Source organism: Uranotaenia lowii, unplaced genomic scaffold (assembly GCF_029784155.1).
Source record: "Uranotaenia lowii strain MFRU-FL unplaced genomic scaffold, ASM2978415v1 HiC_scaffold_946, whole genome shotgun sequence".
Classification (NCBI taxonomy): domain Eukaryota; kingdom Metazoa; phylum Arthropoda; class Insecta; order Diptera; family Culicidae; genus Uranotaenia; species Uranotaenia lowii.
The window spans coordinates 4,617-15,725 of NW_026598918.1; the positions used below are offsets into that span (position 1 = coordinate 4,617).

The window sequence follows — 11,109 nt, forward strand, 5'->3', positions numbered from 1 at the left end:
CTGGAGTCGTAGCTTGATAACAAACTTTCTCAACTTTTTAAATCTAACTCCAAACGTGTTTAGTAAAAAAAAATTGAAATATTTTCTCTTGAATACTGGTCCAAAAACAGTGCGAAAAATCCTATTGCTTGCAAAAAGCCGTTAAAAAAAAGTGTGAGTGCCAATCAATGCTTTTACTGAAGAATCTGTTAAGTATAGCAACCATCAGTGCTCCGTGCTTAGTTACTGACAAACAGTTATCGCAGTAATCATTGACTTTAGTCTCAGTTAAATTTTCACTTCCACTCTATCCATTACTGAATAAATACATCTTTTTGTAAATGCTCTGCCTAATTCTTTAGGTTATGGGCCCAGAGTAAAAGGAAGTAGTTCTAAGTTTTGTTCCGGAACGTGATCAGCAAGATGAGCGAAGAAAAGTTGTGGCTGTTTGACGGCACGAACTTCAGCAACTGGAAATTTCGTGTCGAGGTGCTGATGGAGGATAGAGGGCTGCTGCATTGTTTGACGGATGCCATAGAGGACGAAGAGTTTGCGAGGGATCTTCTGGAGGAAATAAGACGATAATAAGCTGATAGACAAAATCTGGCAAATAATTCGAATTCAAGACGCCAAAATCATCCATAAACATTTATTAATTCAAAGGCATCAAAAGTTCCCTAGTTTTGTGCCGCTGATGTGAGGCATGTAATTCTTCCCATCATGAAAAGATCCACAGCTTTCTTTCCACGTGTCGCAAGTTAAAATCTGATCGTTTTGATTTTTCGGATTCCGGAAGCGGCGAAACTGGCCATGGCCAGGGCCATATGTCCCGAACCACTTCTCCTATCAATTCTTATCATATACCGATCAAAAACTTTCCATTCATGTTGTAAGCGTTGCTAGTCAGTCGAAGGAGGCCGCGGTGATCTTGTTGTAGTAAAATTAAATAAATGTTGCAGTGTTGTTTGTGGGGGTTAAGGGGTTCTCCTTGGTGAAGCAGTTCACCAAGCCACGCTAACCAGGCGAACGACCGGGCGAAAGATGGTCGTTCAACAACCCACCACCAGAGCGCAGTGCAGAGATGTGAGCCGTTGTCTTAAAGCGAAGAGGCGAAGCGTGCGATAAGGCGAGGCGAAAACGAGCGCGGGACGGGGGCAATGAACGGCAATGGAGTCAGAGCAGATTGTAAAAAAAATGACCATTTTACTCTGCTATTAGTTCGCGAACGCATAACAGCGATCCCAAAATTAACGATCGTTTGCCAAAGTTTGGTGCTTTGTTCCATCCATATAAAAACGGAACAGGAATCATCGCCATTGAAGGATTCCACAGAAAGGAAAATCCAGTCTTAAGCTGGAATAGATTGGAACTCCAGGTAACCCCACGCCATTTTGCCCCTGCCCAAATTGTGTCCCTAATACGCTCCTGAATTTTACCAGGACCCCGCTGTTTCGGATTGATTTTTGAATCAACCAAGCCCTGAGAGCGCCACAGCGCTCTACCATCTCAACCGACCGCCGTCGGTGTTACTCAATTCCGTACCTGGTTCAGCACCCAAGGTGGGGCCAGGTACGACGTCGCCACGCGCTCCGTTCATCGTCGAAGGACCGCCGCCGGTGCTACTTACCCTCGTACCTGATTCAGCACCCAAGGTGGGGTCAGGTACTCAGCATCCACGCCGCTTGCGTGCCGTCAAAGGACCATCAGTGCCCGGTTCAGCACCCAAGGTGGGACCGGGTACAACAACACGACCCGCTAGAGCCAGCCAGCTTCCAAGCCGACCTCACCGAACGCGAGCCCGAGCAAGGAAAACCAGTGCGCAAATAAAGGTCAGATAAACTAGTTTAAGAAAGTGGTGGGTTAACCAATTACTGCGAATCAGCAAATTAAACGGTACCTAACTTGATCCGAGGAGTTTTTTCTTAGCTCTCCCGAACTTCCCTGCAACTTAGTTTGTGTAAGTTTGCCGACCCTAGGGATTATTAGGGGTTCACCGCAAATCTACCGATTGGCTAACAGCCAGTCTTACACTTTGGCGCCCAACTAAAACTGCCTTACCGTTACTAGTTGTAGGGGTTCCACCGGTATCCGTTGCAGAATTCTCTGGGAAAACATCCAGGTTTCCTTTAAATAATTTTTGCAGTAATTGGTTGAATTACAAAACTTTCAACCGCTTTTGAAATTTATTTCATATTTAACAGAGGGGTTCTGAAGTTCAAATGAACGGGGAAAACACGATTGTTTAAAAATTTAATCGGAGTGAAGTTGAATTTAGAATTTATCTTTAAATTGGAGCGATTTTTAACTGTATGTTGTGATGATTTGGTGTGATGAACTGTGATATTGAAAAGTAAAACAACAAAATCAAAAATTTCTTTATTTTAACCTAATTAGTTTCGTACAATTACATTTTAAAGTGGCCTCTCATGTGAATGTACCTACTGTTATCTAACATTTTAATCTATTTGTTTTAATTTATTATTTTTAATCATATGTGTTTAATTTATTCCCTCGGTGTTAATTTGATTCATGATTTTATCTCATTGACATTGCATTCATTATTTTGGTAGTTCTATATAACTTTTCTTTTGCTGTTCTTGTGGATTTTCATCTATCGTTTAGCTCTGAAATTCTCTGCGCGAAAATGGAATCACAACTAAAAGAACAGTATTTAACGATTAACCCAGCTCATCTTTCCGATCAAGAACTTGATCATGAGTTGCGTATCCGCCACACAGACGTGTCTGATTTGAGGCGCAGCAGCCAGGAACGCGCTCTACGAGAGCTGTTAAAAACTGAAAGAGAAAAAGAAACAAATGATTATGAGATACTATGGGAAAAGGCAGAAGACGAAATTAATGAATGTGGAGTCAAGTTAGATGAGATTAGGAATGCATTGAAGGGCAAAAAAGCAAAAAAAGTTCCAGACCGTTTATACAAAACCAAACTCTTACATGTATATTTCAGGATGCAACGATTAAAGTTACATGCTAAGAACGAAGATGACGTTAACAGCATTGCTATCATTGCTGTTGAGTGCACCAAACTTCTGAGCATGTTCTTTTCAATCGTTTCTCCACTACAAGAAATTAGGCAGGCTGAATTGAGCGCAATAAACGAAAGTATGCAATCTGCCATGAATATCGAACAGAATGTGAATGAACAAGGTGTACACGAAAATGAACAAGCTATAAATGAGCAAGACGGTTACGTTGACCAGATTTCTAATGCGGAAGAAGAGCACGATGAATTCGAAAATAATTCATTTGATGCAGATCGGGATAATGCTTCGGGTTTATTAGACGAGAAAGACAAAGCTATCCTCGAACTGGTAGGCGAAAACAATAAGCTGAAATCAACGGTCAGCCAATTGCTCGAACGCATTTCGGCTTTGGAACGTTCTCGCGACAAAAATGAGCCCGTGGCGTATGCAACCGGAAAAAAGTCGAGCAGTTCCGTCCGATCAGAAACTGGCAGCACAAAAAAACCGACCAACTTTGATGAGTGGTTGAAAATCAAAGGTGCTTCGTTACCAAGTTTGGTCGAGAAAATTAAACCACCGTCTATCTGCGAAATTAATGAAAACAACACGGAAATAAGATCACGTCGTGACCGCCTACCCATTCACAAGTGGACCGTTCGATATGATGGCATGGATAATGGTAGAATGATTAACGAATTTTTAAAAGAAGTCGAGTTCAAGCCAAGATCGGAAGGTTTCTCTAAAGCAGAATTGTTTGCGTCTGCGCATCACCTTTTCACGCGTAAGGCACGTGCCTGGTTTATGGAGATTAACGGCTCCAACGAATTGGGTTCATGGGACAATCTCGTCAAAGAGCTTAAAAGCGAATTTATGCCCATTGATATGGACTACCAATACGAAAGGTTAGTCAACTCGCGAAGACAGGGACCGCGTGAAAAATTCCAAGATTTTTACCTTGATGTCGTCCGTATTTTCCGTTGTATGTCCAAGCAGTGGGATGACCATAGAAAATTCGAAGCTTTGTTCCGCAATACCAGGGAAGATTGCAGGACTGCGATGCTAGCTGCCGGCATTGATTCAATTCCTAAAATGAGGGAGTTCGGTAAGCGATTTGATGCAATCAATTGGCAAATTTATTTCAAAAAAGAAAATCGTTTTCCGGGGAGATGCGGAAATCGAAGAAGTATACGATCAAAGAAATCGTTTTGCAAACAGTTTTGAAAATGAACATAGATATAAACGAAATACAGATCAATATACGAAAAACAGTAACAACAATTATAAACAAATTCAATATCCTAATTATCGTAACAAACCGTTTGAAAATCAAAAATCGGGCGAAACTCAAAAATTTTCACAAAAACCTAAAGCTAAAACTACAGAAAATTTTGCGGGATGGAATCAAAACCCCAGCACAAGTGGAACTGATCCAATCCAAAGAATCGTTAAAGCTTATATCCCGGTTAAATACGGCTGCTGTTTTAATTGCCACGAGCAGGGCCATGATTTCAAAGTCTGCGAAAAACCCCGGAACATGTTCTGCTGGGCTTGTGGCTTTCCAGGCTTCGCCACTTCGGAATGTCCTTACTGTGACACAAAAAACGCGAAAAAGGCTGTTCAATGAGGCAGAGCAGTCAACCAAATTCTGTAAGGCCTCAGGTTCCTAATTCAAAAGATCCAACAGACATTCTCCAGCAATTGGGTTATACGAAAGTAATGAATCGTGCTAAAGATGACGAGATTGCTACGTTGCTCGTAAATCTTAGCAATGACTCAAGACCTTTCGCGAAAATCCAGCTGTTGGGGATTGAACTGATCGGTCTCTTGGATAGTGGAGCTGCACGAACGGTTGTGGGTGTTGGGGCGAGAAAAATAATTCAGTTATTAAATTTAAATCTTGATCCCGCTTTCGTCAATTTGAAAACAGCCTCTGGGGAAAACATTGAAATCCTAGGGTGTGCCGACGTTCCCGTAACATTTAATAACACGACAAAAATATTAAATTTAATATTCGCCCCAAACCTCAAACGAATGTGCATTTTGGGGTATGATTTTTGGCAAAAATTTGGTATCATTCCTTCGATTCAAAATCCGCCAGCAAATTTAGATGAATGTGAAACTTGTGAAATCACCGAAGTTCAAAAAACTCTTACCGAATCCCAATTACGCGAATTGGAAAAGACAAAAAAGATGTTTTTTCATGCCGAGGAGGGTAAATTTGGAAAAACGAACGTCCTAGAGCACGTCATCGAATTCAAAAATGAGTTCAAAGATGCTGCTCCAATCAGACAGAATCCCTACCCATGGAGTCCGCAAATCCAGAAAAAAATTTACGAAGCTCTGGACAAATTATTAAAAGACAATATAGTGGAACCATCCAATTCGGATTGGTCGCTGCCCATCATACCGGTCGCAAAAAAAGACACCTCCGAAGTAAGAATTTGTCTCGATGCGCGAAAGCTCAATGAGCGTACAAAAGGAGATGCCTACCCATTGCCGCACCAGAACCGAATTCTGAGTCATCTAGGTCCAGTGAAGTACCTTTCTACCATCGACTTGTCTCAGGCTTTTTTTCAAATTCCATTACACCCCGAGTCCCGGAAATACACGGCATTTTCGATCCCTGGGAGAGGACTCTTCCAGTGGACACGTTGCGTAATGGGGTTATGTAACTCGCCAGCCACTTTGAGCAAGTGTATGGATAGAATTCTGGACCATGGTGCTCTTGAGCCGTCAATATTCGTGTATCTGGACGACATTGTGGTAGCATCTCAAACATTTGAGGAGCATATTCAGCGCCTGAAAGATTTGGCTGAACGCTTGAAGAAAGCGAATTTATGCATCAACTTGAAAAAGTCTAAGTTCTGCTGTCAACAATTGCCGTATCTTGGGTACGTCTTGTCCCAAGATGGTTTACGGCCTAATCCTGATCGCGTTCAAGCGATCGTTGGATATTAGGTTCCGAAATCGGTAAGACAACTCAGGCGATTCCTCGGTATGACCAATTACTACCGTAGGTTTATCGAAAACTTTAGTGAGATTACGGCACCTCTCACTGACTTGTTGAGAAACAAGCCAAAGAGGGTGCAGTGGACCACGGCAGCAGATGATGCATTCAGGACAATTAAAGATCGCCTCATATCGGCGCCTGTAATGGCCAATCCTAATTTTGCACTTCAGTTTACTGTTCAAACTGACGCTAGTGATTCGGCTATTGCAGGTGTCCTCACTCAGGTGCAAAATGGAGAGGAAAGAGTTATCGCGTACCATTCCGAAAAATTAAAAGGGGCTGAGCTGAACTACCACGCGGCTGAAAAGGAAGGACTAGCTGCACTTCGCTGCATTGAAAAATTCAGAGGCTACATTGAGGGAACTAAATTTATTTTGGTTACCGATTCGTCTGCTCTGACTTTTATAATGCGTGCGAAGTGGAGGTCGTCCTCCCGTTTAAGCCGGTGGAGTATCACGCTTCAGCAATTCCAAATGGAAATTCGACACAGAAAAGGAAAGGAAAATGTGGTCGCCGATGCCCTTTCTCGATCTATTGAGACACTAGATTCGGAACCGGAAGATGGGTGGTATAAGAAGCTGTTCTCGGAAGTCGAAAAAAAACCCAGAAAATTACATCGACTTTAAAATTGATAATGGGAAACTTTATAAATTCGTAGCAGCAAAGGCAGACACACTGGACTACCGTTTCGAATGGAAACAGTGTGTCCCTGCCTCGCTGCGAACCCACATTCTTGAAGATGAACACGATAAGAGTCTTCATATTGGCTACGATAAGTGTGTAGAAAAAATCAAGCGTCGATTTTATTGGCCACGCATGTGCAGCGACATACGCAAGCACGTTGCCAAATGCGTTCCGTGCAAACAAAATAAACACGCAACAACCTCCAGCGTACCTGAAATGGGGAAGCAGAGAATCGCCAGCCGGCCCTTTCAACTCATTTGCATGGATTACATCCAATCTTTACCGCGGAGCAAGCAAGGCAATAGTCATTTATTAGTTGTCATGGATATTTTTTCAAAATATTCCTTGCTTGTCCCCGTTCGGAAAATTTCGAATGTAAATCTGTGTAAAGTGTTGGAAGAGCAATGGATCAGACGTTTCTCTGCTCCCCAAATCATCATATCGGACAACGCAAGCACGTTCTTGTCCAAAGAATTCAATAACTTTGTTTCGAAATATGAAATACAACATTGGACTAACTCGCGCCACCGCAGCCAAGCTAGTCCGGCTGAACGGTTAAACCGCACGATCAACTCAATGATCAGATCGTACGTTAAAACTGATCAAACTTTGTGGGATACACGTATCTCTGAAATTGAGTACGTAATCAATAACACAGTCCATGCATCCACAAAGTTCAGTCCTCACTGTGTAATATTTGGCCACGAAATAGTGACTAAAGGCTCTGATCACCGTTTAGAGTCAGTCGATGATCTATCGGAAGAGCAACGGATGGAAAAATGGAGGGGAATAAGCAAAAACATAAAAAGTCTTGTGGTAGGCCAGCTCAAAAAAACCCACGACGAAACAAAAAGACGATACGACTTACGCCACAAGCGCTACTCACCCTCATTCCAACCGGGCCAGCGAGTGTTTAAACGCAACTTCCGACAGTCATCAGCTGGCCAAAAATATAACGCCAAACTTGGGCCTCAATATCTTCCGTGCATAGTCCTCAGCAAACGGGGCACCAGTTCGTACGAGCTCGCGGACCTGAACGGTAAACCGTTAGGGGTTTTCTCGGCCACGGATCTAAAAGTATGAACCTTGAAAACTTCGCAAATGCATAATCGAAAACGTATACAAAAATCGGAACGACAGTTGATTTCTGTATGATCATCATCATGAAAGCATAACATCGCATCGAATCTAAAATAATAATAACCACGGCACAATCAGCCTCGCGTTGAAATGCATCCTTGCAGCGCAGTCGTTAATCAGTCGAAATCATAAAGGGTGGCACAGTGGGTGCACTCATGTCTACCATCAGTGTAGTAGCATACATATTCATCATCATGGTCATTGTCGTTGTAAATCCATCTGAAAAAAAAAAGTTTGTTAGTTTGGTAAAATTTATTGTGTGTCTCAAACATTTTGATCGGTAGTGTAAAATGAAAGCAAGTATGAACTTAAGTGATGCATTTGCGTAGGCACTTATTCTTCCGAACTGCACCCAATCGTTTGTCTTAAGCAGTCGTAAGAAAAGTCCAACGGTCTTACGCACACTAGTGTTCAAACGAGCTTTCGTAACTTATATAAAAAAAAACCATGCTGCTTTACTTACCCATGATGCAGCTAAGTTTTATTAGGCAATTTTCAAGGAAGTGCCAGGAATTATCCATAACTTCAATGTTTAAGGGGAGCTTAAGGCCACTGCCCACCAAAAACAATAAAATTAGGGATATTCTCATCGAGCTCGCCGAGAAATATTGCCTAATAAAACTTTACCTTCCATCCGCATGCTATCCAGTTTTCGTTGTTTACGTTTGCCATCAGTTTGACAGATCAATAAGATCCATGTGATCACATATACAGTTGAAAATGGTAAGTTTAGTACAAAAGCGCAACTCCGACAGATCGCGTGAAATGTTTCATTGATCATGATCAAGCATAGCATGACTGTGATATTTTCGTTGTGAATGCTCCTAATAAATATAATTGATTGTTTTAATTTTAATTTAGCTCATAATTTTTAATTTGTTTCATGTTATTTATTTATTTATTTTAATTCGTACTATTGTAAAACTTTTTGGAATTTGTAAAAACACTTGAAATTTTTATTGGAATTTGTAAAATATTTTTAAGCAATCTAAATAGAATCGGGTAGTATTGTGTGAGGTTATCAAGTCCATGTGGCTTTGATATTTTGATCGCAGGAGACCGGAGTCGAAAGACGCTGATGGTCAGTACAGGACCAAGTGTCCCGAAACTGAGAGGAGTCGGGTAACCGATGATGATAACTTATGACCCCGATACTCAAACCACAATACTCGAAGATTTTATGCGTCTTCCTCTAGTAAAATGTTTTTCGGAATCTAGTACGTTCGGTGTGAAATATTTCTCCAGCAACCGTAAAGTTCTGTCAATTCAACCGTGCGATTATTAGTTAGTGGAAACAGGTTCAGAGCTATGTGTTCTCGGTGTGTTCGCTCTAGACTAGTGATGGTTTAAAAGGAAAATATTTACTTTGTAAATATTTTTCCCCGAGCAGTGGGAGAGTGTAAGCGTTGCTAGTCAGTCGAAGGAGGCCGCGGTGATCTTGTTGTAGTAAAATTAAATAAATGTTGCAGTGTTGTTTGTGGGGGTTAAGGGGTTCTCCTTGGTGAAGCAGTTCACCAAGCCACGCTAACCAGGCGAACGACCGGGCGAAAGATGGTCGTTCAACAACCCACCACCAGAGCGCAGTGCAGAGATGTGAGCCGTTGTCTTAAAGCGAAGAGGCGAAGCGTGCGATAAGGCGAGGCGAAAACGAGCGCGGGACGGGGGCAATGAACGGCAATGGAGTCAGAGCAGATTGTAAAAAAATGACCATTTTACTCTGCTATTAGTTCGCGAACGCATAACAGCGATCCCAAAATTAACGATCGTTTGCCAAAGTTTGGTGCTTTGTTCCATCCATATAAAAACGGAACAGGAATCATCGCCATTGAAGGATTCCACAGACAGGAAAATCCAGTCTTAAGCTGGAATAGATTGGAACTCCAGGTAACCCCACGCCATTTTGCCCCTGCCCAAATTGTGTCCCTAATACGCTCCTGAATTTTACCAGGACCCCGCTGTTTCGGATTGATTTTTGAATCAACCAAGCCCTGAGAGCGCCACAGCGCTCTACCATCTCAACCGACCGCCGTCGGTGTTACTCAATTCCGTACCTGGTTCAGCACCCAAGGTGGGGCCAGGTACGACGTCGCCACGCGCTCCGTTCATCGTCGAAGGACCGCCGCCGGTGCTACTTACCCTCGTACCTGATTCAGCACCCAAGGTGGGGTCAGGTACTCAGCATCCACGCCGCTTGCGTGCCGTCAAAGGACCATCAGTGCCCGGTTCAGCACCCAAGGTGGGACCGGGTACAACAACACGACCCGCTAGAGCCAGCCAGCTTCCAAGCCGACCTCACCGAACGCGAGCCCGAGCAAGGAAAACCAGTGCGCAAATAAAGGTCAGATAAACTAGTTTAAGAAAGTGGTGGGTTAACCAATTACTGCGAATCAGCAAATTAAACGGTACCTAACTTGATCCGAGGAGTTTTTTCTTAGCTCTCCCGAACTTCCCTGCAACTTAGTTTGTGTAAGTTTGCCGACCCTAGGGATTATTAGGGGTTCACCGCAAATCTACCGATTGGCTAACAGCCAGTCTTACAATGTGTCGCAAGTCAAAATCTGATCATTTTGATTTTTCGGATTCCGGAACCGGTCAGATTGGCTCTGGTCAGGGCCAGATGTTCCCGAACCACTTTTCCTATCAATTCTCATCATGTACTGATCAAGAGCTTTCTATTCATGTGTCGCAAGTTAAATTCTGATCATTTTTATTTTTCAGATTTTGGAACCGGCCAGATTAGCGGTGGTCAATAAACTTCATGACAATCAAAATCATGACTTTTTTTTTGAATTTTTCCATGACAGTCACTGAGCGAAATCCAAAAAAGTCATTTCGACAGTCAGTGTCCTCTTCGACTGTCACAAGTCAAAAATGTTATCGAGATGAATAATTCGATGACATTTTACTGAGCGACTGTCGTTGCAAAACTGAATAACATTTTCTCCAGTCGTTTAACATTTTTTTTTTGGATGACCGTCAATGCCATTGAGATCTTTTCGAATGTCATTGGAAAATGTTATGCGACTGTCACAATCCCGACTGTCTTTTGGATGACATTCGCATCACTGTTTAAGACTATCACTCCAGAGACGGATCACCATGGATCGGTCTCCACTACAAGTATAGGCTAATGCATGGATTAATCAGAAGACAATCATACAGAGATAACAAGAAGTAGATTTTCATAAAACTGACAATCAGGAAGTTTAAAAATGTGGAAAAAAGAGAATGGATAGTACAATTTTCTCTTCAACTTAGTTATGGATCTTTCAAATATCAATCAGAACTTAAATTTTGGGCTGACAAGAATGCA

At 42.3% G+C, this 11,109-nt stretch overlaps 1 long non-coding RNA gene across 1 annotated transcript; it reads right to left on the reverse strand.

Moving 5' to 3' along the window:
* Positions 1-2,412: 2,412 nt before the first annotated feature.
* LOC129760984 (uncharacterized) lies at positions 2,413-7,882 on the reverse strand. Its single transcript, XR_008740417.1, has 3 exons — positions 7,543-7,882; positions 3,917-4,046; positions 2,413-2,774 (listed from the first exon to the last, which is right to left on the reverse strand). It is a non-coding gene; the product is annotated as an uncharacterized LOC129760984 (long non-coding RNA).
* Between the last annotated feature and the right edge of the window lie 3,227 nt (positions 7,883-11,109).